Source organism: Lepidochelys kempii, chromosome 5 (assembly GCF_965140285.1).
Source record: "Lepidochelys kempii isolate rLepKem1 chromosome 5, rLepKem1.hap1, whole genome shotgun sequence".
In the NCBI taxonomy this organism is placed as follows: domain Eukaryota; kingdom Metazoa; phylum Chordata; order Testudines; family Cheloniidae; genus Lepidochelys; species Lepidochelys kempii.
In genome coordinates, this window is record NC_136384.1 from 23,128,321 (window position 1) to 23,154,266 (window position 25,946).

General features: G+C 45.4%; 1 protein-coding gene across 7 annotated transcripts in view; it reads right to left on the reverse strand.

The window, feature by feature from the left end:
* Positions 1–25,946, reverse strand: part of PDZD2 (PDZ domain containing 2) — a 330,979-nt gene that overhangs the window by 268,318 nt on the left and 36,715 nt on the right. For 4 of the 7 annotated variants that reach the window (XM_078852719.1, XM_078852718.1, XM_073343666.2 and 1 more), the window contains exon 2: positions 11,017–11,363. The exons of 1 other annotated variant lie outside the window; for it this stretch is intronic. The gene's annotated coding sequence lies outside the window, so the exon portion shown is untranslated. Of the gene's footprint in view, positions 1–11,016; positions 11,364–21,526; positions 21,750–25,946 lie in introns of all 7 variants that reach the window. 2 more of the 7 variants (XM_078852717.1, XM_078852716.1) reach the window with 2 other exon arrangements.

Below are 25,946 nucleotides of genomic sequence, written 5' to 3' on the forward strand. Positions count from 1 at the left end.
TATTTTCCACATCTCAAGGACGATTTTAACCAGTTGATTCTGGGAAACTTTCACGGGAGAGTGCATCAGCCACTTTGTTAGAAGCTCCTGAGATGTGTTGGACGTCGAAATCAAAATCTTGGAGAGCTAAACTCCACCAAAGAAGTTTTTTGTTAGTTTCCTTGACAGTGTGAAGCCACTTCAGTGCAGCATGGTCGGTTTGCAGGTGGAAACGCCGTCCCCAAACATACGGGCGTAGCTTTTCCAGAGAGTAGACAATGGCGTAACATTCTTTTTCAGTGACTGACCAGTTGCTTTCCCTCTCAGACAGTTTTTTGCTGAGAAACACTACAGGGTGGAATTCTTGATCAGGTCCTTTCTGCATTAAAACTGCTCCCACACCACGCTCGGACGCATCTGTGGTTACTAGGAACGGTTTGTCAAAGTCTGGGGCCCTTAGTACAGGGTCAGACATGAGTGTCGCTTTAAGCTTGTTAAAGGCCTTCTGACACTTTCCGGTCCACTGAACAGCATTTGGCTGTTTCTTTTTGGTTAGGTCTGTCAGTGGGGCAGCGATTTGGCTGTAGTGCGGTACAAATCGTCTGTAATAACCAGCCAAGCCTAAGAAGGATTGAACCTGTTTCTTTGACTTTGGGACAGGCCACTTTTGGATAGCATCCACTTTGGCCTGTAGGGGGCTGATAGTTCCTTGACCCACCTGGTGTCCAAGGTAAGTCACTCTGTTTAGGCCTATTTGACACTTCTTAGCCTTAACAGTTAGTCCTGCCTCCCTTATGCGCTCAAGGACTTTTTGTAGATGTTCCAGGTGGTCTGCCCAGGAATCCGAAAATATGGCCACATCGTCAAGGTAGGCGACTGCATATTCTCCTAATCCCGCTAGGAGACCATCTACAAGTCTTTGGAAAGTGGCGGGTGCATTTCGCAGCCCGAAAGGGAGTACATTAAATTCATACAGCCCGAGATGCGTGATGAAGGCTGACCTTTCCTTGGCAGATTCATCTAGCGGTACCTGCCAATACCCCTTGGTTAAGTCCAAGGTAGAGATGAACTGGGCCCGTCCCAGTTTCTCTAATAGTTCATCTGTGCGTGGCATTGGATAGTTGTCTGGGCGAGTTACAGCATTTAGCTTACGGTAGTCCACGCAAAAACGTATTTCCCCATCTGGTTTGGGAACTAGAACCACTGGAGATGCCCATGCACTTTCAGAGGGGCGGATTACACCCATCTGTAACATATCCTGGATCTCCCGTTCTATAGCAGTTTTAGCTTGAGGAGACACCCGGTAAGGCTGGACCCTAATTGGGTGAGCATTACCTGCGTCAATGGAGTGGTATGCCCGTTCAGTCAGTCCTGGGGTGGCTGAGAACGTTGGCGCGTAGCTAGTGCACAGCTCCTGGATCTGCTGTCGCTGCATACGCCCAAGGGTCATGGAGAGGTTCACCTCTTCCACACCACCACCACATTTCCCTTCATAATAGACACCTTCAGGCCACTCAGCGTCGTCTCCTCCCTGGGCTGTAAACTGACAAACCTTTAATTCTCTGGAATAAAAGGGCTTTAGAGAATTAATATGGTACACCTTAGGCTTTCGGTTGGAGGTGGGGAATGCTATGAGATAATTAACAGCTCCCAGGCGCTCCTGGACCATGAATGGCCCTTCCCACGATGCTTCCATTTTATGGGCCTGGAGCGCCTTTAAGACCATGACCTGGTCCCCTACTTTGAAGGAACGCTCTCTGGCATGTTTATCATACCAGGCTTTTTGCTCTTTTTGAGCATCCTGTAAGTTTTCTTTAGCAATGGCTAAAGAGGTTCGGAGGGTGTTTTGTAGGTTGGTTACAAAGTCCAGAATGTTAGTTCCTGGAGAAGGTGTAAATCCCTCCCATTGCTGCTTCACCAACTGCAATGGCCCCTTAACCTCGCGGCCATATACAAGTTCAAATGGGGAAAACCCTAAACTGGGATGTGGTACAGCTCTGTAGGCAAAGAGCAACTGCTGCAACACTAGGTCCCAATCATTGGAGTGCTCATTTACGAATTTGCGTATCATGGCCCCCAAAGTTCCATTAAACTTCTCCACCATGCCATTTGTTTGATGATGGTAAGGAGTGGCAACCAAGTGATTTACCCCATGAGCTTCCCAAAGGTTTTTCATAGTTCCTGCCAGGAAATTAGTCCCTGCATCTGTGAGGATGTCGGAGGGCCAACCTACCCTGGCAAAAATGTCTGCTAGTGCCTGGCACACACTTTTAGCCCTGGTGTTGCTTAGAGCTACTGCTTCCAGCCATCGGGTGGCAAAATCCATGAAAGTCAGTATGTACTGCTTTCCTCTGGGTGTCTTTTTCAGAAAAGGACCCAGAATATCCACAGCTACTCACTGAAATGGAACTTCAATGATGGGGAGTGGCTGGAGAGGGGCTTTGACCTGGTCTTGGGGTTTTCCCACTCTTTGGCACACCTCACAAGACTGGACATAGGTAGAAACATCCTTGCCCATTCCCTCCCAGTGGAATGACCCCCCCAAACGGTCTTTGGTCCGGTTCACCCCAGCATGGCCACTAGGGTGATCATGGGCTAAGCTCAAGAGCTTGGCCCGGTATTTAGTTGGAACTACCAACTGTCTCTGAGGATGCCAGTCTTCCTGGTGTCCACCAGAAAGAGTTTCCTTGTATAAAAGTCCTCTTTCTACAACAAACCTGGATCGATTAGAAGAGCTGAGAGGCGGTGGGTTGCTCCGTGCCACCGTCCAAGCTCTCTGGAGGCTTTCATCTGCTTCCTGTTCGGTCTGGAACTGTTCCCTTGATGCTGGAGACATCAGTTCCTCATTGGATTGGGGACATAGGCTTGGTCCCTCTGGAAGCGATATAGGGGATGGAGCTGTTTCTGTTGACTGTGAACCGCTCTCCGCTGGTGCACTATGTTGGGATTCAGGCTCCGGCTGAGCCTCTTGTGTAGGGTTATCGGCTGCTGCCAGTTCAGGTTCAGTGGGGCCCTCTGGTGTTGAGGTTGCAAGTACTGGATTCAGTGCTGCCACGGGGTCTGATGTTGGTTGTTTGGCTGGTTCCGGTTCTGGGACTGGTTCCGTCTGGGTCTCTGGGACTGGATCCACTACTGCTGTTGCAGACATTGGCCTGGGGTCCGGGTCCATCACCTCTGACTGGGTCCTGATAGAAGTTTCTGGAACAGAGCTAGGCCTCACGGCTTGTTTAGCCTGGCTGCGGGTGACCGTTCCCACCTTCTTGGCCTGCTTCACATGCTTGGCCAAGTCTTCCCCCAACAGCATGGGGATGGGATAATCATCATAGACTGCAAAAGTCCACATTCCTGACCAGCCCTTGTACTGGACAGGCAACTTGGCTGTAGGCAAACTGAAAGAGTTGGACTTGAAGGGTTGAATCGTCACTTGGATCTCTGGGTTGATTAAATTGGGGTCCACTAAGGAAGCATGGATAGCTGACACTTGTGCTCCGGTGTCCCTCCACGCGGTGACCTTCTTCCCGCCCACACTCACAGTTTCCCTCCGCTCCAAGGGTATCTGGGAGGTATCTGGGCCTGTGGACCTCTGGTGTGATTCCGGTGCAATGAACTGTAATCTGTTGGGGTTCTTGGGGCAGTTGGCCTTTACATGCCCCAGCTCGTTACATTTAAAACATCGTCCAGCTGACGGGTCACTGGGGCGAGGAGGGTTGCTGGAGAACGGGGTGGTGGGACGATAAGGGGTCTGGAGGGTTCTTTGGGAGGTAGGTGGGGCTTTGGGCGGCCCCCGGTAATAGGGTGTGGTCTGGGGTGGTCCCTTCTGGTCTCCGCTCCAACTGCGACCAGTTTTCTTCTTCTCTGCCACCTCCACCCATCTGGCTCCAATCTCTCCTGCCTCGATTACAGTTTTGGGTTTCCCATCTAGGATGTATCTTTCTATTTCCTCAGGAACACCCTCTAAGAATTGTTCCATTTGCATTAGGAAGGGCAAATTTACTGGAGATTCAACACTTGCTCCTGATATCCAGGCATCCCAATGTTTCACAATGTGGTAGGCATGTCGGGTAAATGACATGTCTGGTTTCCACCTTAGGGCTCTGAACCTCCGACGAGACTGCTCGGGTGTTATCCCCATTCTGACTCTCGCCTTGGATTTAAACAGTTCATACTTGTTCATGTGTTCTTTAGGCATTTCAGCTGCCACCTCAGCTAAGGGTCCACTGAGCTGCGGCCTCAGCTCTACCATGTATTGGTCAGTAGAGATGTTGTACCCAAGGCAGGCCCTTTCGAAGTTTTCTAAGAAGGCCTCAGTATCATCACCTGCCTTGTAGGTGGGGAACTTTCTGGGATGGGAAGTGGTACCTGGAGAAGGATTGCTAGGGTTTGTTGGTATATTCTGCTGGGCCTTTATCCTCTCCATCTCCTCCACATGCTTCCTCTCTTTTTCCTTCTCCTTCTCCACATGCTTCCTCTCTTTTTCCTTCTCCTCCTCCACACGCTTCCTCTCTTTTTCCTTCTCCTCCTCCACACGCTTCCTTGCCTCCATTTCCCTCTTGTGGGCAGCCTCCTGTACCTCCTTCTCCAGCCGCATGAGTTCTATCTGTCTTTCATGTTCCCTTTGTTTTTCCTCAGCCTGAAATTTGGCTAATTCCAGCTGTAGTCGAGCTGAGGATTTGGTCATTCTAACCTCTCTGTTTTTAACTAACTTTACACCCGAGGTTTAGAAATAAACAAACAAAACGTGGCTGTAAAATTTTGCTGTGCTGCAATAGAATATCTATTCTCTGATAGTGATTGTCAGCCTACAGAAAAAGACAATTCTCTTGTCTCTGCTCTGGGCCCAAATTAAAGCAAAAAACCTCCAACTACTTGGAAACCTGCTTACCCAGCCCAAAGAAAAAGCAAATGGGTAGAACACACACCCCCTATTTACTTTTAGGAAGAAAAGAAAAAAAAACCTCTGGGTTGGAAGACTGTGAATTTCCCTGCAGGAGTTAAGTACCCTGCCTCCAGGCAAAGAAAACCTGCAATTCACAAGATAATCCCCTTTTGTCTCTGCTCGGCCACAAAGCAGAGAAAAAAAAAAACTGCTTTCAGTTTCAAAGCTGCTTTCTGGACTTGCTTTCCACAGGAAAAAAAATTTTTTTTTTTAAATCTGTATTTCTAGTTCAAAAAATCTCAACTGGATCTCAAAATGATTTCAGGTTAATCCCACCACTATGCCACCATGTCAAGGTTCCTCCCCCACTCTGAACTCTAGGGTACAGATGTGGGGACCTGCATGAAAAACCTCCTAAGCTTATCTTTACCAGCTTAGGTCAAAACTTCCCCAAGGTACAAAATATTACACCCGTTATCCTTGGACTGGCCGCTACCACCACCAAACTAATACTGGTTACTGGGGAAGAGCTGTTTGGACACGTCCTTCCCCCCCAAAATACTTCCCAAAACCCTGCACCCCACTTCCAGGACAAGGTTTGGTAAAAAGCCTCACCAATTTGCCTAGGTGACTACAGACCCAGACCCTTGGATCTTAAGAACAATGAACAATCCTCCCAACACTTGCACCCCCCTTTCCTGGGAAATGTTGGATAAAAAGCCTCACCAATTTGCATAGGTGACCACAGACCCAAACCCTTGGATCTGAGAACAATGAAAAGGCATTCAGTTTTCTTACAAGAAGACTTTTAATAAAAATAGAAGTAAATAGAAATAAAGAAATCCCCCCTGTAAAATCAGGATGGTAGATATCTTACAGGGTAATTAGATTCAAAAACATAGAGAACCCCTCTAGGCAAAACCTTAAGTTACAAAAAAGATACACAGACAGAAATAGTTATTCTATTCAGCACAATTCTTTTCTCAGCCATTTAAAGAAATCATAATCTAACACATACCTAGCTAGATTACTTACTAAAAGTTCTAAGGCTCCATTCCTGGTCTAACCCTGGCAGAAACCAGCATACAGACACAGACCCTTTGTTTCTCTCCCTCCTTCCAGCTTTTGAAAGTATCTTGTCTCCTCATTGGTCATTTTGGTCAGGTGCCAGCGAGGTTACCTTTAGCTTCTTAACCCTTTACAGGTGAGAGGAGCTTTCCCCTGGCCAGGAGGGATTTCAAAGGGGTTTACCCTTCCCTTTATATTTATGACAGTGAGCCCTACTGCCTCCCTTCCCTCAGAAACCTGCTTCAACAAGAAAGAACCAAACCCCAGCATCTATACTGGACAAGGAAACTGAGGGAGTGGGTGTGAGGGTGGCCAGGGGGAAAGGGCCAGAGCCTGGAAAGGAGGCAGTAGGTGAGGGGTATCAATGACAAACAGAAGTTACCAGTCAGGACGAATAAGAGAAAGGGGACAACGCTGTTTGGAATGGGGTTACAAGCGTTACTTTTTGAGAAGAACAAAGCTAGACAGAGTCCTGACGTTTGGGTGGGAAAATAGGAAATCATTGCTGGCCAGGGGAAAGAGATTAGGAAGTGCAGACTGGGTGTAAATTTAAGCATGAAGTCAATAGGAAACAGGAAGAATTAATTAGGAGTGACATAATTAATTTAGTCTCCTCACATCTCGGAATACACAGCAGCTGTTCCACTCTGTCAGTCACTCCTCCTTTGGAGAGTGGGTGTGTGAGAGAGAGAGGCTTCCAGAGCAGAATTTGAGCTGGTTCATACAGAAACTGGCAAGTACCAAGCAACAAAAAAGCCAAGGCTCTCGAGGAAGGGGGAAGATTTTCAGAGGCACAGAGACAGTTGGGATTGCCCTATGCACCTTTGGAAATATCCCGAGATCTCCAAACTCCTCACCTACACATGCACATCAGGTGTTTAGGCACCTCACATCCTACGCACAGAAGGAAAGGCAGGATTTTGCAAAAGCAGGCAAGAGTGTGAGGAAATTTCACATTGGTGAGAGCCCACTGATAATCTGGGCCAAATGCTTCCTGCTTCACAAACATTAGTGATAGAAGCCACTGAAGAAAACAACTGATTTGAAGCGAGATTTCAGTTTGACATTGCTAAAGGGGAGTGAGTAGACCAGCTACGTAAATCTCTGGGTTGACAGTGTCCCTTTTATTAGTGCTCCAGATCTGTTGTTAGATTTAACCTTGGAATGGATGGGAAAGGAATGCTCAAACAAAACCTCTGAGCATCCTGACAGTCGTTACACTTACAGCAGCAATCTCTCAGCAGCCTGAATACTGACCTATGTAGATAGTCTGCAATAGTCAAATGGAAATATCACCATTACAAGGCTAGCTACACCTCTGCCTGCTTCTGGTCTCTCTAAGACCCCCCCACCTGAGTGCTAGACCAAGACCAAGACCCTGGCACACTATCCTGTGTGTACCAATTGCCGATCACCCTGCAGGTCCAACGGGATTACAGGCACCTCTCACAGGGGGCCCCTCCCCAGATCACACCCACTTGTGGCACAGCGTGGTTTCGCAGGCATCCCATCCTCAGCTCCTTCAGGCTTCTTGAAATAATTTGCTCACATGCCAGAAGAATTAAAATAAGATCCCCTCCCCCTGCCATGAGATTTTATTCATTAAATCTTTTCAGAACACAGACCCTTTGGCCCTTCAGTCCAAAACCCTTCCTCCCCTTGGTTCAGGAATCCCCTAGCCACCCTTTCTGGGCCGGATTGCTACTTCAGATTCGTTCCCCCTCTTTGGGTCAGGAGACTCCCAGCCTTCCTTCTGGGGCCTGAGTCAGTAACTCAGGCCAGCTGCAGTCCTCAATCAGCTTCTTGCAGCTAGCTCTTTTAATCCTGTCCTTTCCCCTTGGGCAGGCAGGCTAGAGGTATACTGGGACCTAATTTTTAGGCCCAACCCAGACCTGAACCAGACCCAAGCTCACTTGACTTGAGCCGAGAAGGCAGAATCATTTTCCAACCCAACTCAGTCCATCCCTACCCATGAACTGGAGTTAGCGACGCTGCTGCCTCCTGCCCGTGGGTTCAGCTCTCCTCCTCCTGCCCCCTCATGCCAGCCACTGCCTCCTGTGTCACCGTGTGCGCACTGCAGAGCGAGAGGCCCTGGGACCTCCGCAGCACACACACAGTGCTGTGAGGTGGCGGCCGTTGGCAGGAGAGGGGCACACAGCCCCTGTGCTGACGCCACAACCTGGAGGATGAGAGTCAACCTGAACCCAAGAGGGTCCAGTTGCTTTCCTGCAGCATGCACAGGACAGCGAGGTGGTGGCAACCGGCAGGAGCAGGGCACGCAGACGATGATGCACCAAACTACAGCAGGAGGGGAGAGCAGCTGACCCAACCTGAGTGGGTCTAGCTGGTTTCCCACCTGATCTGGGCCCAACTCTTGTAGTTGGGTCCCATCAGGTTCCAGCCAGCTCTTTCAAGCTGGCTGCTCTCTCCCCACTCTTTTGACTCTCTGGAGTCTTCTCTTTTATCCCTAGGTCAGGGATTGATTTAATGATGTAAGCAGTGTCAGGATGAGCTCCACCCTGACATCTGGTGGTGAGGTGTGGCAAGTTGTGGAAAAGAACTTCAGGGGCCGATCTCATTTGCATAGGCACACCCACCACGCCTAGAATGAGACCATAGCTGCCCAAATGGTCACTTTGGCTGCTGTGGGATCCCCAGTGTCTCTGTTATTGGGGCAGGAAGAATAAATTGTTATTACCCTGATTATGGGAACTGTGCTTGGAACTGTACGTGGCCTTTTGTTATGATGGAGGGATTCACCATCAACTAAGTAGCACTCGCTAGGCAAGGGTCATGGGTTCCTAAACTGTGTGAAGGGAGAGAGGCTGGGGACAAGTATTAATACTTGGTGGCATAGGCCCCTTGGTGAGGGCCTTACATGCTAATTGCACTTTCTCCACTGTGGAATATCAGAGCTAATTTTGATTTCATTAGAAGTCTAGTTATAGGCTGCTGAGCTCACTTTGGGCTGACAGTGCACCAGCACTGGGGCTCCCCTATTATAAGCTGAATTCACCTAAGAGCTGAAATCACTGAGTGTTGTGTTAAGTAGTAGGGGAGCCAGAAGATATATTGTGGAGCAGTTTGCGGGATGGCTGGTGAAGCAGTTCGACGCGATGCAGTGTGTGGATGGCAGGAGCTGCTTGTGGGCCGTGGAGCTGAGTGAAGGAGTTCGTGGGGTGGCTGGCGGAGCGGAGCGCAGCTGAGCAAAGGAGTTCGTGGGGCGGCTGGCGGAGCGGAGCGCCGCTATGGAGCTATGGGGCGGTCAGCTTCAGATCATGTAAGGTGCCTCTTACCCCCGTCCCATTTCCACCCAGGTTGGGAGGTAAAGCTCCGCAGATAAACTTTCGAACTCTGGGGCTGCACTGACCAGGGACAGAGACTTTTGGGGCATTGGGTGATTTGGGGTTGCTGGTCTCAAGAACCAAAGGGAAAAGGGCATGCCCCAATTTGCCTGGGGTGGGTTTTTTTTTGCTCATGGGTTGTGTTATGAATCCTGTTGGTGGTGTTTCCCCAACATAATGCCACATTGTTTCTCTCTGTTATTAAAAGACTTTTGCTACACTCAGACTATGTGCTTGCGAGAGGGGAAGTATTGCCTCTTGGAGGCGCCCAGCGGGGGTGGTATATATTTGTCCCAGGTCACTGGGTGGGGGCTCGAGCCGGTTTGCATTGTGTTATTGGAATGGAACCCCTAGATATTGAACCCGGCCCTTGTTGCTGCCAACTCTGACGGGCAGAAGGGTTACAACCACATGACCTTGCTGTCATGTGACTGCAGTAACTTTCCCCACCTGGGGAGGAGAGCTGAGTGAGGCACATGTGGGCTGGACCCATTAAATCTCAAAGGGGTCAGTCACCCTGTGACAGTCACTAACAGCTTTCTTAAAACTAAGAATTTATTTAACAGTGGGAACGAAACAGAGAAAAATGGATTTTAAAACAACAAACACCCTGCCTGTGTGTATTTAGGCTCATATAATCTTACGCTCTGCCACAAGTCAGATAGGCTTTCCTATCAGTTACAGGAAGAGAAAAGAACCATGCATTCTTCTAGCCAAATCCAGATCCTCCTCTGTGTCTGTCTCTCTCAATCTGGTTGTCTCTGCCTGAGCTTACACTGTTTAAACTGCCTCCTTCCAGTCCACAGGAGAATCCAACGGGCCTTCTCCAGGAGAATGCCCCAGTGATGGCTACTCCATTGCTTGGGCAGTTAGTCCCATACATTCAGTCTCAGTGGGTTATATTCACCAGCCTGATGGTTGTCTTCCCCCGTGGATGAAGGTGCTGAAGCTGTCTGATCCCCTTTGTTAGTCTAACACACCAACTTAGAAGTCAAGCACATAAATCACCATTTGCAATACAAATTGAAATGTGCAATTGATGCAGACATGTATGGTCAGAGTTCATCCCAGGAGACAAGTGATTATCCCAGCCAGCTAACAACAAAAATCCAGAAAAGCCTCTCAACCCCAAATCACACCCAGGAACACATCCACATCCTGCCCCCAAAAACCTTATCAAACAAAGAGCTTTTGCAGCATGACCAGAGTGGGCGAAAGTCATTGCCAGACTCCCATAGGCAGGACCAAAAATGCGCCATCCCCTTTTTAAAATGAGAGGATCTGCTGACTGCAGCTATGGCAATATGTCAGGTAGGCATTTCCGAGGCCAATTAGGGCTTTAGAGGTCATCAGTAGAGCTAATACATTTGCCAAAAAATGTAGTTTTGAAGATGACCAAAACAATGTGCAATTAAAGGATGAATTTGGCAAAGAGTTTTGGCCAAATGTAATTTTTTTTGACACTGTCAAAATGGTTCCATTCTCAAGTGACATTTTCATTTAAAAAAATGTAGGTAGATTTATTTTTTAAAATGTTTAAAGGGTTAAAAACATTTAAAGGGTTAAAAACACCCCAAAAATGAACTAAATGAAAAACTGGAAAAAAAATTGTTTTGGGTGAAATGAAACATTTTGGCAGGGGAAAAAAAAATCAGTTTTGGTTTAAAATTAACTGTTTTTTTTTGTTTGACCACTGATTTAAAAAAATCATTTACTCAGCTCTAGTCATAACCATCACTTTAAACTCACCCAAGAGTGACCAATAGGAAGGCACTGCAGACTTCAGAACACTGGTGCCATGTTCTCCCAAAAATATGAACTGCTCCATAGCTATCTGCTGCTTTCTGGACCATCTTCCATCTCCAAAGGATTTTAAGGTGTAGCCCCATGGAGAGCGCACTGCAATAGTCTAACCCAGAGGTGATGGAGAGATGGACAACACGGACAAGACCCACTATAGTGTGAGGCTGTATTAATTAACTGACCTCCACCACTACCTTCTATGAAGGCAGAGAAAGCTCTCAGGGAAACAATCCAGACCAGAGTAGTGGATCTTGGGATTTGTCCTTCCAAGAATGGTGGTCAGTCACAGGCAGCTGGAGAAAAACAACAGCATAAATGAGCAGCTGCCTACTATAGACTTTGCACCACTGCATACCAGCAAGCCAGCATTTCTTATGTTTGTTCAGAGGGTGTAGCCTGGGAAACCAGAAAAAGAAAATTTGAGGCAGCAATCAACCTGGTTGCAGCCCTGTATTAAACTTGTAATTAACTACAGCCGGGTACAACTTAAAGACAGGATACCCCACACCACATCACACAGCACAAACAGCCTTCCATGTGGTTCAGATTGAGCTTTTTATATACCAAATAAACACCAGTTTCTGTTGAATAGGATGACTCTAGCAACTACAATGTTAAATATAGTGCAGAATAATGTTTGGGGAAATGTTACCATTTGCACGCACGCGCACACACACACAGCACCAAGATGCATGTTTAAGTGACCTCAAAACACAGTATTGTGTTTGAAAACCATTGAAAGCTGTGATTCTGTACACCGATTCCTCTCTTCCTTTGTGACTGATCTCAGTGGAATGGGTTGTGCTCATAGGGAGAACAGAATGGGGGAGCTGAGACCGGCTAAGGGAGTCCAAGAGCAGAATTTTATTCTAAAGGCTGGTGGTTTTGTGCATCTTTTCATAACATATTTGGAAAAAAAAGAACAATTTTTAAAAAAAACATGTAGGGCCAAAGCCTCCGCTGATATAAGACAGCACAGCTTCATTGAAGTCAATGGAAGCAAAACAAGGAGTCAGCAGCACTTTCTTTCAGCAGCTGTGGAATACAAGTGCCCCTGTTTGCACAAGTCATTTTCAACCCCTGCTGCATGAAAGGAGGTTTGAGAGCGAGGGCGGGCTGATGTGTTTCACCATCAAATAGGGCAACTCTCGGTACAGATCCAGCCAACAGATATTACAATGGCTGAAAGGAGTCTAAGGGGGAAAAAACAGGTGACCAGCCTGTTACACACAGGAGGCAGAGGCCACTATTGCGCACGCTGTTAGGACTGATGATGCACTGTTGGAAAGTCTTCCACCGAATCAAAGCGTAGGGTTGGGGTGTCTTCCTGGTCCTGCAGCAGCGTTCTCCCACTCTCTGGATACTGCTGTGGTATACTGAGGACTGTGCTGGAATTGCAAGCTATCACTTTAAGATTGGAGAGCTGTGGGGGAGGAAGGGGGTGTATCCTGGACCTGCTTGCAGGCTCAGGGTCTCTGTATCAAAGCGTGCAATACCAAGTCAGTCTGAAAAGAGACAGCTTAAAGCAAGGCCGGGCGTGGTGTGCTTTGCTGCCTTAGGAAGCAGCCTGTTTGCCTCTGTCTCTGTGTTTGGGTTCATGTGTGTTATCACTGTGAACTCTAAGATTTCAAATATAGCACTCCATTGCAACCTTCCAGCCAGAGGCCACCCAACACAATCCAATGCCCTAGGCACCTCTTCAGTATGTCACTCCCCCATGCCACTCAAATTTGGCCTGGCTACCCCTCTGTCATGATGGAGAGGTGCCTGGGCCAAATTTGAGTGAGTGAAATTGTGCCGAGGCACCTACGGGTCACAGTGCCACTCAAGTTTGGCCAAGCCACCCCTCCATCATGACGGACAGGTGGCCAAGCCAAATCTGCCAACCTCTGCAGTTGCCCAGCTTGCCTGTGGCTAGAGTGGCCTCTGCTTCCAGCCAGGGTGTTCATGCGTATGCTGTGAGACAAAACAACTGCCAGTTTTATCCCTGCCTGGGGCTCACAGAAGTTGCTGAAGCTTGGCAGGGAAGGACCAGACTGCACCAAATGGCAGGTATTTTCAGCAACATTTCCCAGACAAGCAGAATCCATCTAGCACCACCCCCAAAGTCTTCACCACCCACACTTCCAATTAAATACACTGAACACTGTGCTTTACTGTTAATCGACTCAATGTTTTTCAGGATCTACGAGAAAAACATTTCCGGCAAAGTGCAGCTTTCTATGCATGTGATTTTGCCAAGCGGAGCTGCCTCCCCACTGGTTGTGGTTATGAGGAAACATTTTTTTCATTTAGCTAGGAAAACAAATGACTAGAACACCGCTCACTCAGCCCTCAGCTCGGCCAGCACACGCACGCCCCAGGACACAGGGCTGCCACGTGATAAAGGGGACGCATTTTGTGGGGGGCCTTTTCTTAAATATTGGTAGGACACCACTGTTAATGCCCTTGAATGATTTAGAATTAGAGCATGTCTGCACTACAAACCTAAGTCCACATATGTTATATCAAGTTATAGCCACCGCAGGAATTACTGGGCTGGCTGATGTCCACACTACCTCCCTTTAACGGTGGTGTGTGTCTTCACGAGGAGCGCTTCTGCCGACTGAAGATGGGCAGTGTCAGAGGCTGAAAGTCAGGGCTCTAAGCTCCCCAGAGGGATTCCAGCTGCCCCTCCAGACTCTCACTTTTCCACTCCCAGCCAGGAGCGGAGCAGCAGCCACCCAGAGCTTCTTGACTCCCTGAGTGAGGAGCCTCCAGACAGCAGCCTGGCTGGGAGCAGGGAGCCTGGTGGGTGCAGCCTGGTTCAGAGCAGGAAGCCTGTGGGGTACAGACAGGCTCTAGCTGCCTGGCTTTCTTGTCAATTTCGCTTCTCCATTGACAAGACAGCCAACAGCAGATGTAAGTAATGCAGTGTCTATGCAGACACTGCATCACTCAAACTACACTGACATAAGCCCTACGCCTCTCATGGAGATGCAGTTATTATGTTGGGGTCGTATGGCACTTACATAGATAGGACAAGGCTGTAGTGTGTACACTGACATAATTAGGTTGACATAAACTGCCTTACATCAACCTAACTGTGTAGTTTTGACGCATGGCCAGAAAGGGTTAAACATCCTACAAAATAAATAACCCTCAAAAGACATGTGGGAAGATAATGTTTGTGGTTTTGTGTCAACAATGTAATCAACAGTCCCTGTCTATGGTGTATTCTGTTAATTCAGAGATCAAAAGAACATCCTGGCATTTAAATGAATTGTAAACACCAGATATCTCTGTATTCATCTCTCTTTGAAATGTATAGCAAGTCATCTGTGAATGATGGAGGAACAAGCAAATTGCCTTATGTTAATTCGTATAGCTAAGTACCAGTGATGGACCTCCTTCAAAGTCATCCTAATTACCTTTTGTTCCCCAAGGAACTCCCAACTTTTCAAAGAGGACATGAAATTGAATAAAAGATCCTTGGGTCCTGATTCTGTAATCTCAGATTTGCTTAAGCTTCATCAGGGGAAGTTTGAGTCACAAGACTGAGGTCCCAGCTATGCTGGTACACTCTGAATATGATATTTGGTCATTGGACGATAAATTATTAACTAAATATAAAGGAACTCTTCGCAATTACACAGCTTACCATCTCTGCTATGAATCTGAACCTCAATGGATTGAACTCATGTCTGTATGTTTACTGATCTTTTAAACATACTCTCTCGCTCTCTTGTTTTTTTAATAAATTTTAGTTTAGTTAATAAGAATTGGCTGTAGCATGTATTTGGGTAAGATCTTGAATATTCAATAACCTGGGAGGTAATGTGTCCAATCCTTGGGACTGGTAGAACCTTTTCTTTTATATGAGGAAATAAGATTTTCAGAAATCATCACTTTTGACTTGGGTACTTGGATGGAGGCCAGAGGCTGGGTTGTTTTAAGGGAACTGAATAATGAGTAAGATGATAAAGAAGCTGTTTTATGCTGGCTTGGTAAATCTAAGTATTGGAATATCCACCAGCTTTTTGGTGTTTGTCTGCACCATTCTTTGCAGTTCACCTTAATTGAGTGACCACAACTGGCCCACACTGGGACCCCAGATACAGTAGTGTAGACCAGGCCTTAGAAATTTGAGGTCAGCTTAACAAAACAAACAAATAAAGAAACAAGAACCTGGAGACCCAAGAAAGTTTCTTGGCTAAGTGGATTGGGTCACAATTGTCAGAAGGGTGCCTAGCACACACCAGGGCACTATAGAATTTAGAAGTCATGGGAGTTAGGTAAGGGCATCAAAGCCACTGAGCTTGGTATCTACTATAGGAGGAGCTCCAGGCAAGCTGCGTTGCTGTCATCACTTACATCACCACAAACCAGTTGGAGACACATTAATTAGCCAAGAGGGAGATATGTGTTCAGCACCTAAGAAATCCTTATCGCTGAAGGAGCTGAGGAATTGCCATTTGTTCTGCTCTAATAAAGAGAAGGAATATAATTTTAGAGTGCAAGCCAGCAGCACCATGTGAGGCTGTAGTTCACAGCTCTCAGCTCAGTGAAAGGTGCAGCTAGAGTTTGAAAGCAAAGAGTTATTATTCTGGGTGCTGGGAGAAGCCAGTCAATTTACAAAAAGTTAAGAGAAAGACATTTACAAGGCCTCTGAGTACCCTATGGCTCTAAGGTGCAGGCTGGATTCTCTGGCTTGAGTTACACTCAGAGTTTGTTATGATGAAGTACTTATTTCTCTGTTTTGATTTTCAGCCTTTTAGATTTTCTTCCCATTAAGTAACACTTCAGTGCATGGATGCTATGCCTAATGTGGTTTCCAGATGGGAATGTGTCACATGTATTCCTGAGATGGGTGAGCCAGATGTTTCATTTATGGGAACTTTTCAATTATTGTTTTATTCTTATACGGACAGAATACTCTCCTCTGTTTACATGTGCTTGGAGTTCAAGGATATCAGGCCCGATCCTGCTGTCCTTAGCTGCATTCCAATCCTTGCTTTGACACCAGCACCTTTTCTGGCCTTGAGCAAGCAACTGATCCATTTTACCTCTGTTTCTCCATCTGCCCAATGGCGTTAACACCTACCTCCCAGCAGCATTGTGAAGATTAGTTCGTTCCGGTTTTTCCCTTGCAGATGAAAAGCACTGTAAACTCCTCAGTACTTGATATGGCTCTGATCCTGCAGTGAACTCCATGCTGAAGCAAGGATGCAGGATCATGGCCTATTATCCTCACAATAATTCATATGTCTTAATCCTGGTTCAGGACTTCCCAACACACATCTGAATGTACTAGCTGTGAAACATCAGACTGTGGTGGAATGTAACCTACTCAGTTCCTTTTCATTCCTTCCATTGATTTGAAATCTGTTTAACAAAGTCCTACAGGAGGACAATAACTTGCGCTTGGTGAAGCATATATTTTCAATTGCCAAACTATAGCTCACAAAGGAACTTTAAATTGTCTCCATTCCCTGTAATGTTACCACTTATGTGATGGCTGCAGACACGACAAACACAAAAAAGGCACTTCCAGCCTGCTGCCTATACACAGATACTAGACCCAAGCCCCAGTTGCTGACAACACCCTACTGAATGTTAACCCCTTAGTCAACAAACAGCTTGAAATAAATAAAGGATTTTCATAGAGGTAATATTTGTGCTCAACACAGAGTTTGGTGAACGATCTTTAAACCCACTATTCTGATGAAACTGCCATGAGATCTTACAGGCCTGTGGGGACCAGACAGAACCTTGGTTTTTAAGATCTTATCTGCTTGGAACTTAGTTTTATTTACCTAGGAAGGATAAGTTGATGCTGGTGGGATCTAATTGTGTGGTTCCAGGGAGTCTTTTCAGCCCTGAGACTAAGACACTAATCCATCCCACCACCTGAGAAAGCTTGAAAGTGACTGAAGCCACTTTTATAAGGACTAAATTGAGTTCTAAATGTTGAATGGAAATAAAAACAGTAAAAAAATAACAACAATAAAAAAGACATTATTATCCTTTTTGTTGATCCAATATTCTGCTTAAAAAGTTATACTCCACTCAGTTTAGCAGCCCTTTTTCTGGATCAATACTTTGAAACAAAAATACAAATTACAGACCGCCCCTGTTGAATCACTCTTGTGGTGGTGTTTCTTCCAAAAATTCAAAGCAATAAAAGGAATAAAAGAAAGGTACACATTAGTTAATAAACTATGCCTTCAGAAATCAAACCCTAAACCTCTAAAGATACCTTGTCTACAATTCTCCAATATCCAGAAGTTTTTGATGAAAGCTGCATAAAGTCAGCCTGCAAATCAATTCCAGCTTTCTCTGCTGTAACTCAACACACACGAGAAGAATTTGTAGCCTTAGGGTAGGGAATGGGGAGATGAAGCCTTCAAGATGAATTTCAGCTATATGTCAGGCCTATTTGCAGATACATGAATATCTATCACTAGCTACAAGGCTGTAGAATTATATAGGCCAAATCAGCAATAATCAACATCACATTTCCAGGAAAACAGGTCACCAAAACAATGGGCAAGGGAAAAGGGACACTAATTTGCCCATAGCCATTTTTCAGTTTCAAAATCTCAAGTCTGCACACTTTGTGAAAGACCATTATTTTCCTGACTGGTTCTCAATTTGATATGGTCAATTGCAAGGATTTCTCAAGTGTCATCTGATGATCCACCCACTTGCAGCTCTGTATATTTTTTAAGATAAATTTATTATGAGCTCAACACTTCAGGCCACATCATTTTATAGATTTCATTAACTTGAAAGTCTAGAGCCAGGCAGATGGAGGGGTAAAAATCTCAACTCTGACTAAAAGATTTAGTTCAAGAGTAACGCCCCCTCCACAACTTTGGGAAACTTGCATCAAGCAGAGGCCAGAAGGAAGGTTAAAGAACTTCTCTCAATTCAAACCCTGTTAAAAACATGACAGACAAGTTTTCTAACAACTACTCGGATTCTATAATCTTTGTTCTTTATGACTGATTAGTTCCACTTTCCAGCACCTCTCCTACAGACATACTCTCCAATTGAAAGCAACATATACAATAACAATTTAAATTCCTGTTGGAGCCTCAGCTTTTAAAACATCCATATGCTGTGTATAAAGTCACATAATGTAGCACTAGGTCACATGCACTCCATAGCTTGCACAGGCCGAGCTCATTGCATGCTCCAGGGGGGCTCCTGTATCCCTCCATTCTCCCCACCAGCTCCCTGTGTGCCACCCTCCCTGCAACTCCCCTAGTCTCCCCGCAGCAGGGGTTTTGTTTGCCCAATGGTCCCTCCTCCCCCCATGGTAGGGTCTCCCATTCTCCCCCCAGGCCATTAGCTCTGGGTGCGACCCAATTCCCACTTCCCCTCATGCTCTCTATTCCTCCTTCCCACCCCCAAGGCAGGGGCTCTGTGTGCCCCCTATTCTCTCCTTCCCCCAGTCTACCCTCTACCAGGGGTTCTGACCCCCCAACACCCTTTCTCCCCATTCCAGGGTCTTGCATTCTCTCTCTCTCTCTCACACACACACACATATATACACACACACACACACCCCAAAGGGGCTCCATGTATGCCACCATTCCGTTTCCCCTGATGTCCCTCCATTCTCCCTTCCCCCCTTACCAGGGTCCTCCAATCTCCCCCAGTCAAACACAGAAATGCCATCAGGTTGAGTGCAAGGCCTTCACAAGCTTGGCCAATTACTTAAGAAGTCATCCAGCCAAAACAGGCCTTCTGCAAAGAAGAAAAAGTTACAAGTTGATTTCTTGAAGGAGTGCATGAGCCAAAGATACGTTCTCATTTCTTCTCTTGCAAGCCTGGAACATTTCTGCCAGTCCACCTATGTATATGGATTAAGAATATTATTTATACTACCGCAGCGCAAAGGAAACCCAGTCATGCCCCAGGACCCTGTCACGCTAAGCGCTGTACAAACACAAAACAAAAAGATGGCCTCTGCCTCAGAGAGCTTACAATCTAAGTATAAGACAGTAGACAACAGGTTGAGACAAACAGGGTGAGGGTGGACGACAAGTAAACAGGGACAGACGACAAGTAAACAGGGTGAGGGACGGACGACAAGTAAACAGTATCGGTCAGCATAGTTTGCAGTGGTATCAATGCGCCAGCAGCAACCTATGTATTGAAATTAAATATGGTATTCCATTTATCAATTAAATTTGCCTCCTCTGTCATCAGGTAACCTTACCTCCACCATTATGGGACATAGCATAAATAATTATGCTTCTTCATATGGAAGCATGCAATACAATACCTACTTCTCTTTACTGAAAACTCAGGCCAGGTCTACACTTCAAAATTAGGTCAACATAGCTACATCGGTACGACATAGCTATGCTCACCTAACCCCAGTACAGCCGCAATGTCAACGGAAGGTGGCCTCTATTGACATAGCTACAGTCTCTGGGGGAGGCGGTGTTCCTACTCTGACAGAAAAAATGCTTTCATAGGTGTAGGTTGCAACGTTGCTATGCCACTGTATCTCTATAGTGTCCATGTCCCCTCAAATAACTGAGCAGCTCCATGCACAGAACTTTTAAGAAGTTCATTGTAAATTTAATAAACACTCTTCATGAAGAAAATAGTTCAACAGACTATTGCATTAGTCTATCTCCAAAATCCCATATTCAAACCCTGGAATAGACATATGGAGAACATCTCCTCCCTTCAACATGAAGGTGGTTTGTCAGGCTTAATTTAATTTTATCTGCTTGCAGAAGCTGTCCTAGGGTCCTAAAAAGGCAGACACATCTACTGGAAGCTGTCAGTTACCGCCTTCAGATGCAAGGCAGCAGACAGTTGATCAGCTCTGCTCTTATCAGCAGAAGTCACAAAAATTTATTATCCCCAGTTAATCCTTTTACACCGGTGAATTTCCAAATGCTTTTATGGTGGAAATTGATGGGATGAAAACTTGCCTAAATAAAAATGGTGAGCTGCCATTTTGTATGGCTTACTGTGCACAGGAGCAATAGTCTACATGCTTTGGTGAGCATATGCTGGCACCCTAACTGGATCATCTCCAGTTTTGTGGTTTTGTACTTGTATGTTCCAACATGGTGCTTTTTGCAAAGCCCCTTATGCAGATAAATGATTAAGCCTTTTGGTTTTTTAAATAAATTACTTCAAGAATAATTTACACTATGCAGCACTTAATGAGCTAGTTCACTCATTAATCACAATTTTCTTAGAATCCAAGCAGTAGAAGGCACGATCCCGATGAGATTAATGAGAGCCAAAGGGTGCTAAGCACCTCCGGATTAAACTAACTAGAATGTGATGCTCTGTTATAATATGGTTCTCAGAGAATTAGGTCTTAAAGTCTTTAGATTTTTTTCAGTTACCCACTCCCACATGAAAAGACAAAAATTCCAAACAACTGCATGAAAATCCATCTCTGGAAACTAAAGTGTGTTCCCTTTAAGACTGAAATATGCAACTAGTAATCAAATCAGGCTTAATAAACATTTCAGATTTACAGAACATGGACCCTGGACAATTATTAGTGAAAACCACCCATTCTGTCACATCAAGCAGTGAGCAGACACACAGAATGAAACAAGGAGTTCATCTTAACGGTTATTTCCTTGTTTATTGGATTTGCTTTTTCACTCTGCTGTGGAAAGCTGCCATGCTGTGTTTAGTACACCGTACCTGATAGTTCCTTTGACAGCTCTAGAAGAACACTGTTGTTAGACTGGGAGGGATCCAGTAATTATACCATTATACCGGGGAAAGAAAAAAAAAATCTAATTCTATTACCACTGTGTTCTTATTTCACTTTCCAGTTCAAAACATTTGTTCTATGTAGCTACAATGAGCCATTCTGCATACATATCATTGTGTAATCCAGGGAACCATATTTCATGAATTAATCCATAAGGCAATGTAGGTACGTTGTAGGTACAATGTAGGTACACTCTGACCTCTGGAGCAGAAGGCTGTGTGTTGAAGTTCCATACCACAACTTGCATGCTCTTCTGGCACTGCAAAGTGATACTACCAGTGTGGTTGCTGCACTGATCTAGGTCCAAAGTCTTGGTTGAGTATCCAGGATAGAATGTGTGACCCTTCTAAAAAGAGCAGGAAAATAACCCCAAAGTTCTGGCTAATATTCCTTCCATCAGTGAAGGAGATTCTACTGTCCAAGGCTGTGTACAATCGATTATTGATATCAAGATGGCTGCAGTACATTAGTTCCCAGTGCGGTCACTGTATGAGTAGTACCTAATTTGCTAGTTACTTTGTAAATGGTTTGGGGCCAAACTCTTCCCATAAATTATTCCGTCGACTGCATAACTTTGCCTTAATGGAATTATACTAATGATCAATTTGGCTTCTTTCAGTGTATGAAATGTAAAATTTGATTTTACCTCATTCCATTAAAGAACATCTAGGAAGAAAAAAAAGAAAAAAAAAAAAGAAAGTTACTTACCTTATAGTAACTGGGAGTTCTTCAAGATGTGAGATTCTTATCTATATTCTACTGGGGTCGATGTCAGTGCTCCATGAACCTGGTGTTGGAGAATTCTTGCAAACAGTATCTTTTTGGCCCACTCATGCGCCCTTGCCCAACTTATGTTTCCAACCAAAGGCATGATGACGGAGCAGACCAACCTCCTCTCCACTTCCTTCTCTACCATGAATCCAATTATGACCTGAAACACAGGGGAAGGAGGGCGGGTAGTGGAATACAGATAGGGATCACACATCTCAAAGAATCTCCAGTTACCATGAGGTAAGTAACTTTCTGTTCTCCTTCGAGTGCTGGTCCCTATGTGTATTCCACTGCGGGTGGCTGACAGGCAGGACTCAAGTAGGAGAAAAGTGCAAGGATACAGATGGGAGAGCCTCTTGGAGGACCGCTGTCCCAAAGGATGCAACAGCGGAAAAGTCCTGTACTAGAGCATAGTGTCTCGTGAACATGTGGCTGGAACTCCACATAGCTGCCCTGCAAATGTCACGTAGAAGTATTTCCTGAAACAATGTCACCTGAAGCCAACAAGTCTAGACGTTTAGACTTGTCAGGAGGAGTAGATTTTGGACATAGTCATCTAGATCACTCCCTGGCAGCCTGTACGACTGGAGAGTTTGGTGCAGTCATAAATGATCTGGAAAAAGGGTTAAACAGTGAGATGGCAAAGTTTGCAGATGATATAAAATTATTCAAGATAGTTAAGTCCAAGGCAGACTATGAAGCGTTACAAAGGGATCTCACAAAACTGGGCAACTGAGCAACAAAATGGCAGATGAAATTCAGTGTTGACAAATGCTAAGCAATGCACATTGGAAAACATCATCAAACTATACATACAAAATGATGGGGTCTAAATTATCTGTTACCACTCAAGCAAGAGATCTTGGAGTCACTGGATAGTTCTCTGAAAACATCCATTCAATGTGCAGCTGCAGTCAAACAAAATGTTAGGAACCATGAAGAAAGGAATAGATAAAAAGACAGTAAATATCGTAATGTCACTATATAAATCCATGGTGCACCCACATCTTGAATACTGCATGCAGTTTTTGTCACCCCATCTCAAAAAAAGATATATTAGAAGTGGAAAAGGTACAGAGACGGGCAACAAAAATGATTAAGGGCATGGAAGACCTTCCATATGAGGCAAGATCAAAAAGACTGACAGTTCAATTTGAAAAAGAGATGATCGAGGGGAAATAGGATAGAGGCCTATAAAATCATGAATGGTGTGGAGAAAGCAGGGTGGATAAAAATTAATGGATTTTTTTTTTAAATCAAAGAAATCAGATTTTTTTAATAAAATGCTTTTTAAGGAAAAAACCTATCTAAAGATAGTTTTAATTAAGATACATTATAGATCAAAGATATCTCATCATTGAATAGGGATTATAAATTCTAATTCTATAGTATGAGACAATATATTCATGTAATGTTTAAGAAAAGTTTTGTAAATGAGTTCTAATAGTTCATGGATTAGGGACCCAATCTTATGGGGTTCCACGGGCTTCTGTATAGACTATTTAGGTTAATCTTTCTATCTACCCAATGGAACTCAGTGCTCAGTCTAGAAGATACCATCAGAGATGCTTAGCTGGATTTGTGTCTCCAGAGATAACATGCTTGTTAACAGGAAAAATATGTTTTAAATAAATAAATAATATATAGAGGTGAGAAATAACAGACCTCAAGCCTATTGTCCCTCTGCAAATTTGTGTACACAGAGTCAATCCCTTACCTCTCTCTAAAAGTGCAAAGTTTCAGAAAGGTCAATGAATAGAAGACTGTTGTGGGCAGAATAGATCTGGACAAGGAGAAACTGTTTGAGCAGCATATTCCAGAAGTCTTGAGGTCTTTCTGAGTGGAGCCTTCATTGATTTGAGATCTACCGTACTATTCTCTCACTAGAAGGAAAAACCTATAGTGGCAGCAGGCTGTAAAAGAGACCCAGTTTGGGAATATTTTAATGAAGTTCCTCTACCTGTGGGTAAGACAGGCATACGTGCAAAATGCAAACAGTGCAACAAAGAAATGCAAGGCCTGGTCGCCCGAATGAAACAACATCATGAGAAGTGTTCATTCTCAGGAGGAAGCTGCATTGAAGATGATGAAAGAAACATGTCTGAACGTGCAGAATCTTCAGGTTGGTAAACTTTTTTATTTCGCAATTCTTTCTTAAGAACTGCCGGTCTTCTTTCTGGACTATTCTTGAATTCTCATGTTTGAGCAAAAAGTATAGTTGTTACTGTATGGTGCTATCATTTTAGATCCAGTTGTGATTAAAAAAAAGATAGCTGAAATAGGCAGATCTTCCTTTTGCAATTTCACCTTTAGAGCAGTACTGAGTGCCAGTGAATGCAATGAGTAATACTAAATGAGCAGTATGGTAATAATAATTAAATAACTGCACTGACTTATTTTGTGTAGGAGAATCCATCCTCAACACACAGGCTTCTGAAGACTATCCACCTGCAAGATCACTATCATTTTCGATAGTTTCAGCATTATCTGCCAATGATAGTGTTTCAGTCACATCAGGTACATCACATAGCCACAGTATATCACCTGTAGCAAAAAGGGAAAAAAAATCTCCATCATCCAGAAACAACCATAGATAAGTTTCTGATAAGAACTAGCAGTTTATAAAAAGAGGTAATTGATGAAAAAAGTGCCCGGTTTGTTTATGCAACAAACTCTCCTTTCCGTATGATTGAGAACCCACACTTCATTAACATTGTTCCATCATTAAGACCAGGATACAGTCCACCCAACAGAGCAGATGTCGCAGGCAAATTGCTGGAAAAAGTGTATGAAAGAGAAATTGAGCAGTATGCAAAAGGTGCAAAAGGTCTAGAGCAGGGGTGGGCAAACTACGGCCCGCAGGCCAGAAGGGAAACTGACCAAAGGGAGCTTCGGGGGAGGTACCCGCACGCAAGGGCAGCGCACGGAGCCTTCTGCCTCTCCCCTCAGGGGCCACAGGGACATGGTGCCAGCCGTGGCACGGGGCTAGGGCAGGCAGGCAGGCATAGGGCCTGCCCTGGCCCCTGTATGCTCCGCTGGTACCCTGGAGCCGCTCCAGGGAAGCGGTACTCGGCCGGAGCTCGCACCCCCAAACCTCTCCTTCACCCTGCCTCCAATCCCCTGCCCTGAGCCCCCTGCTGCACCACGCAGCCCTCCTGCACCCCAACCCCCGGCCCTGAGCTCCCTGCTACACCCCGTACCCCTCCTGCTCTCAGATGTGAAAATAAGCCAGTACAGTGTACCGGCAAGAACCAGTGCGCCATACCAGACCAGCTTCCCCAGGCCGGCGATTTAAAGGGCCTTGCGCTCCCGGCCGCCTCTACCACAGCCAGAGCCCCAGGCCCTTTAAATCTTGATTTAAAGGACCCAGGGATTTAAAGGCCTGCCCCTTCCTGTTAAGGCCACGCCCATTCCAGTTGAGGCCCCACCCCCTGCTTGGGACTCCGGCATACTGGTAAATCCTTTAAGTTATTTTCACCCATCTGCACCCCAACCTCCTGCCCTGAGCCCCCTCCTGAACCCGCACCCTTCCTGCACCCCAACCCATTCCCTGAGCCCCCTCCCACACCCTGCACTCCCTCCTGCACCCCAGCCCTCTGCCCCAGACCTACATTCATGGCTATGCATACAATTTCCCCAGCCAGATGTGGCCCTCGGGCCAAAAAGTTTGCCCATCCCTGGTCTGGAGGGTAAAATTGTTAACCTAAGTCTTGATGGGTGGAGCAATGTTCACAATGATCCTGGTGTATGTGCTTGTGTGACAACAGAAGAAGGGAAATGTCTTCCTTACAGAAACAATTGATACATCAAGAAATGCATACACAGCAGAATACTTACAAGAAGTAGCAGTAAAAGCTATAACAAACTGTTGGGAAAAAATTCAAATGTCTCATACACAGCTTGGTCACAGACAATGCTGAAAATGTATCCAAGTTGAGAAGAAATTATTTAGAAGAGAGTCCCAAGCTAACAACATTCGGTTGCAGTGCTCATTTGGTGCACCTCCTAGCCAAAGACTTCAGTGTTCCAGAAATAAAGACTAATGTTGAAATTGCAAAATACTTCCATAACAGCCACTTTGCAGCAGCTGCTCTGAAAAATGTGGGAGGACCCAAGCTAACTCTCCCACAAGACGCGCGACAGAACTCAGTAGTGGACTGTTTTGAGCACTAGATCAAGAACTGGCTGAATCTGATAACTGTTTGTGAACAAAATTGTGAAAAAAACAGATGACACTGCCCCAGCCAAGGTTCTCAACATTGGGCTTAAGAGAAATGTTGAACACATGCCGAGTACCCTGAAGCCTATTTCTGTAGCCTTGAACAAAACGCAGGGAAATAGCTGTTTCATTGCTGAT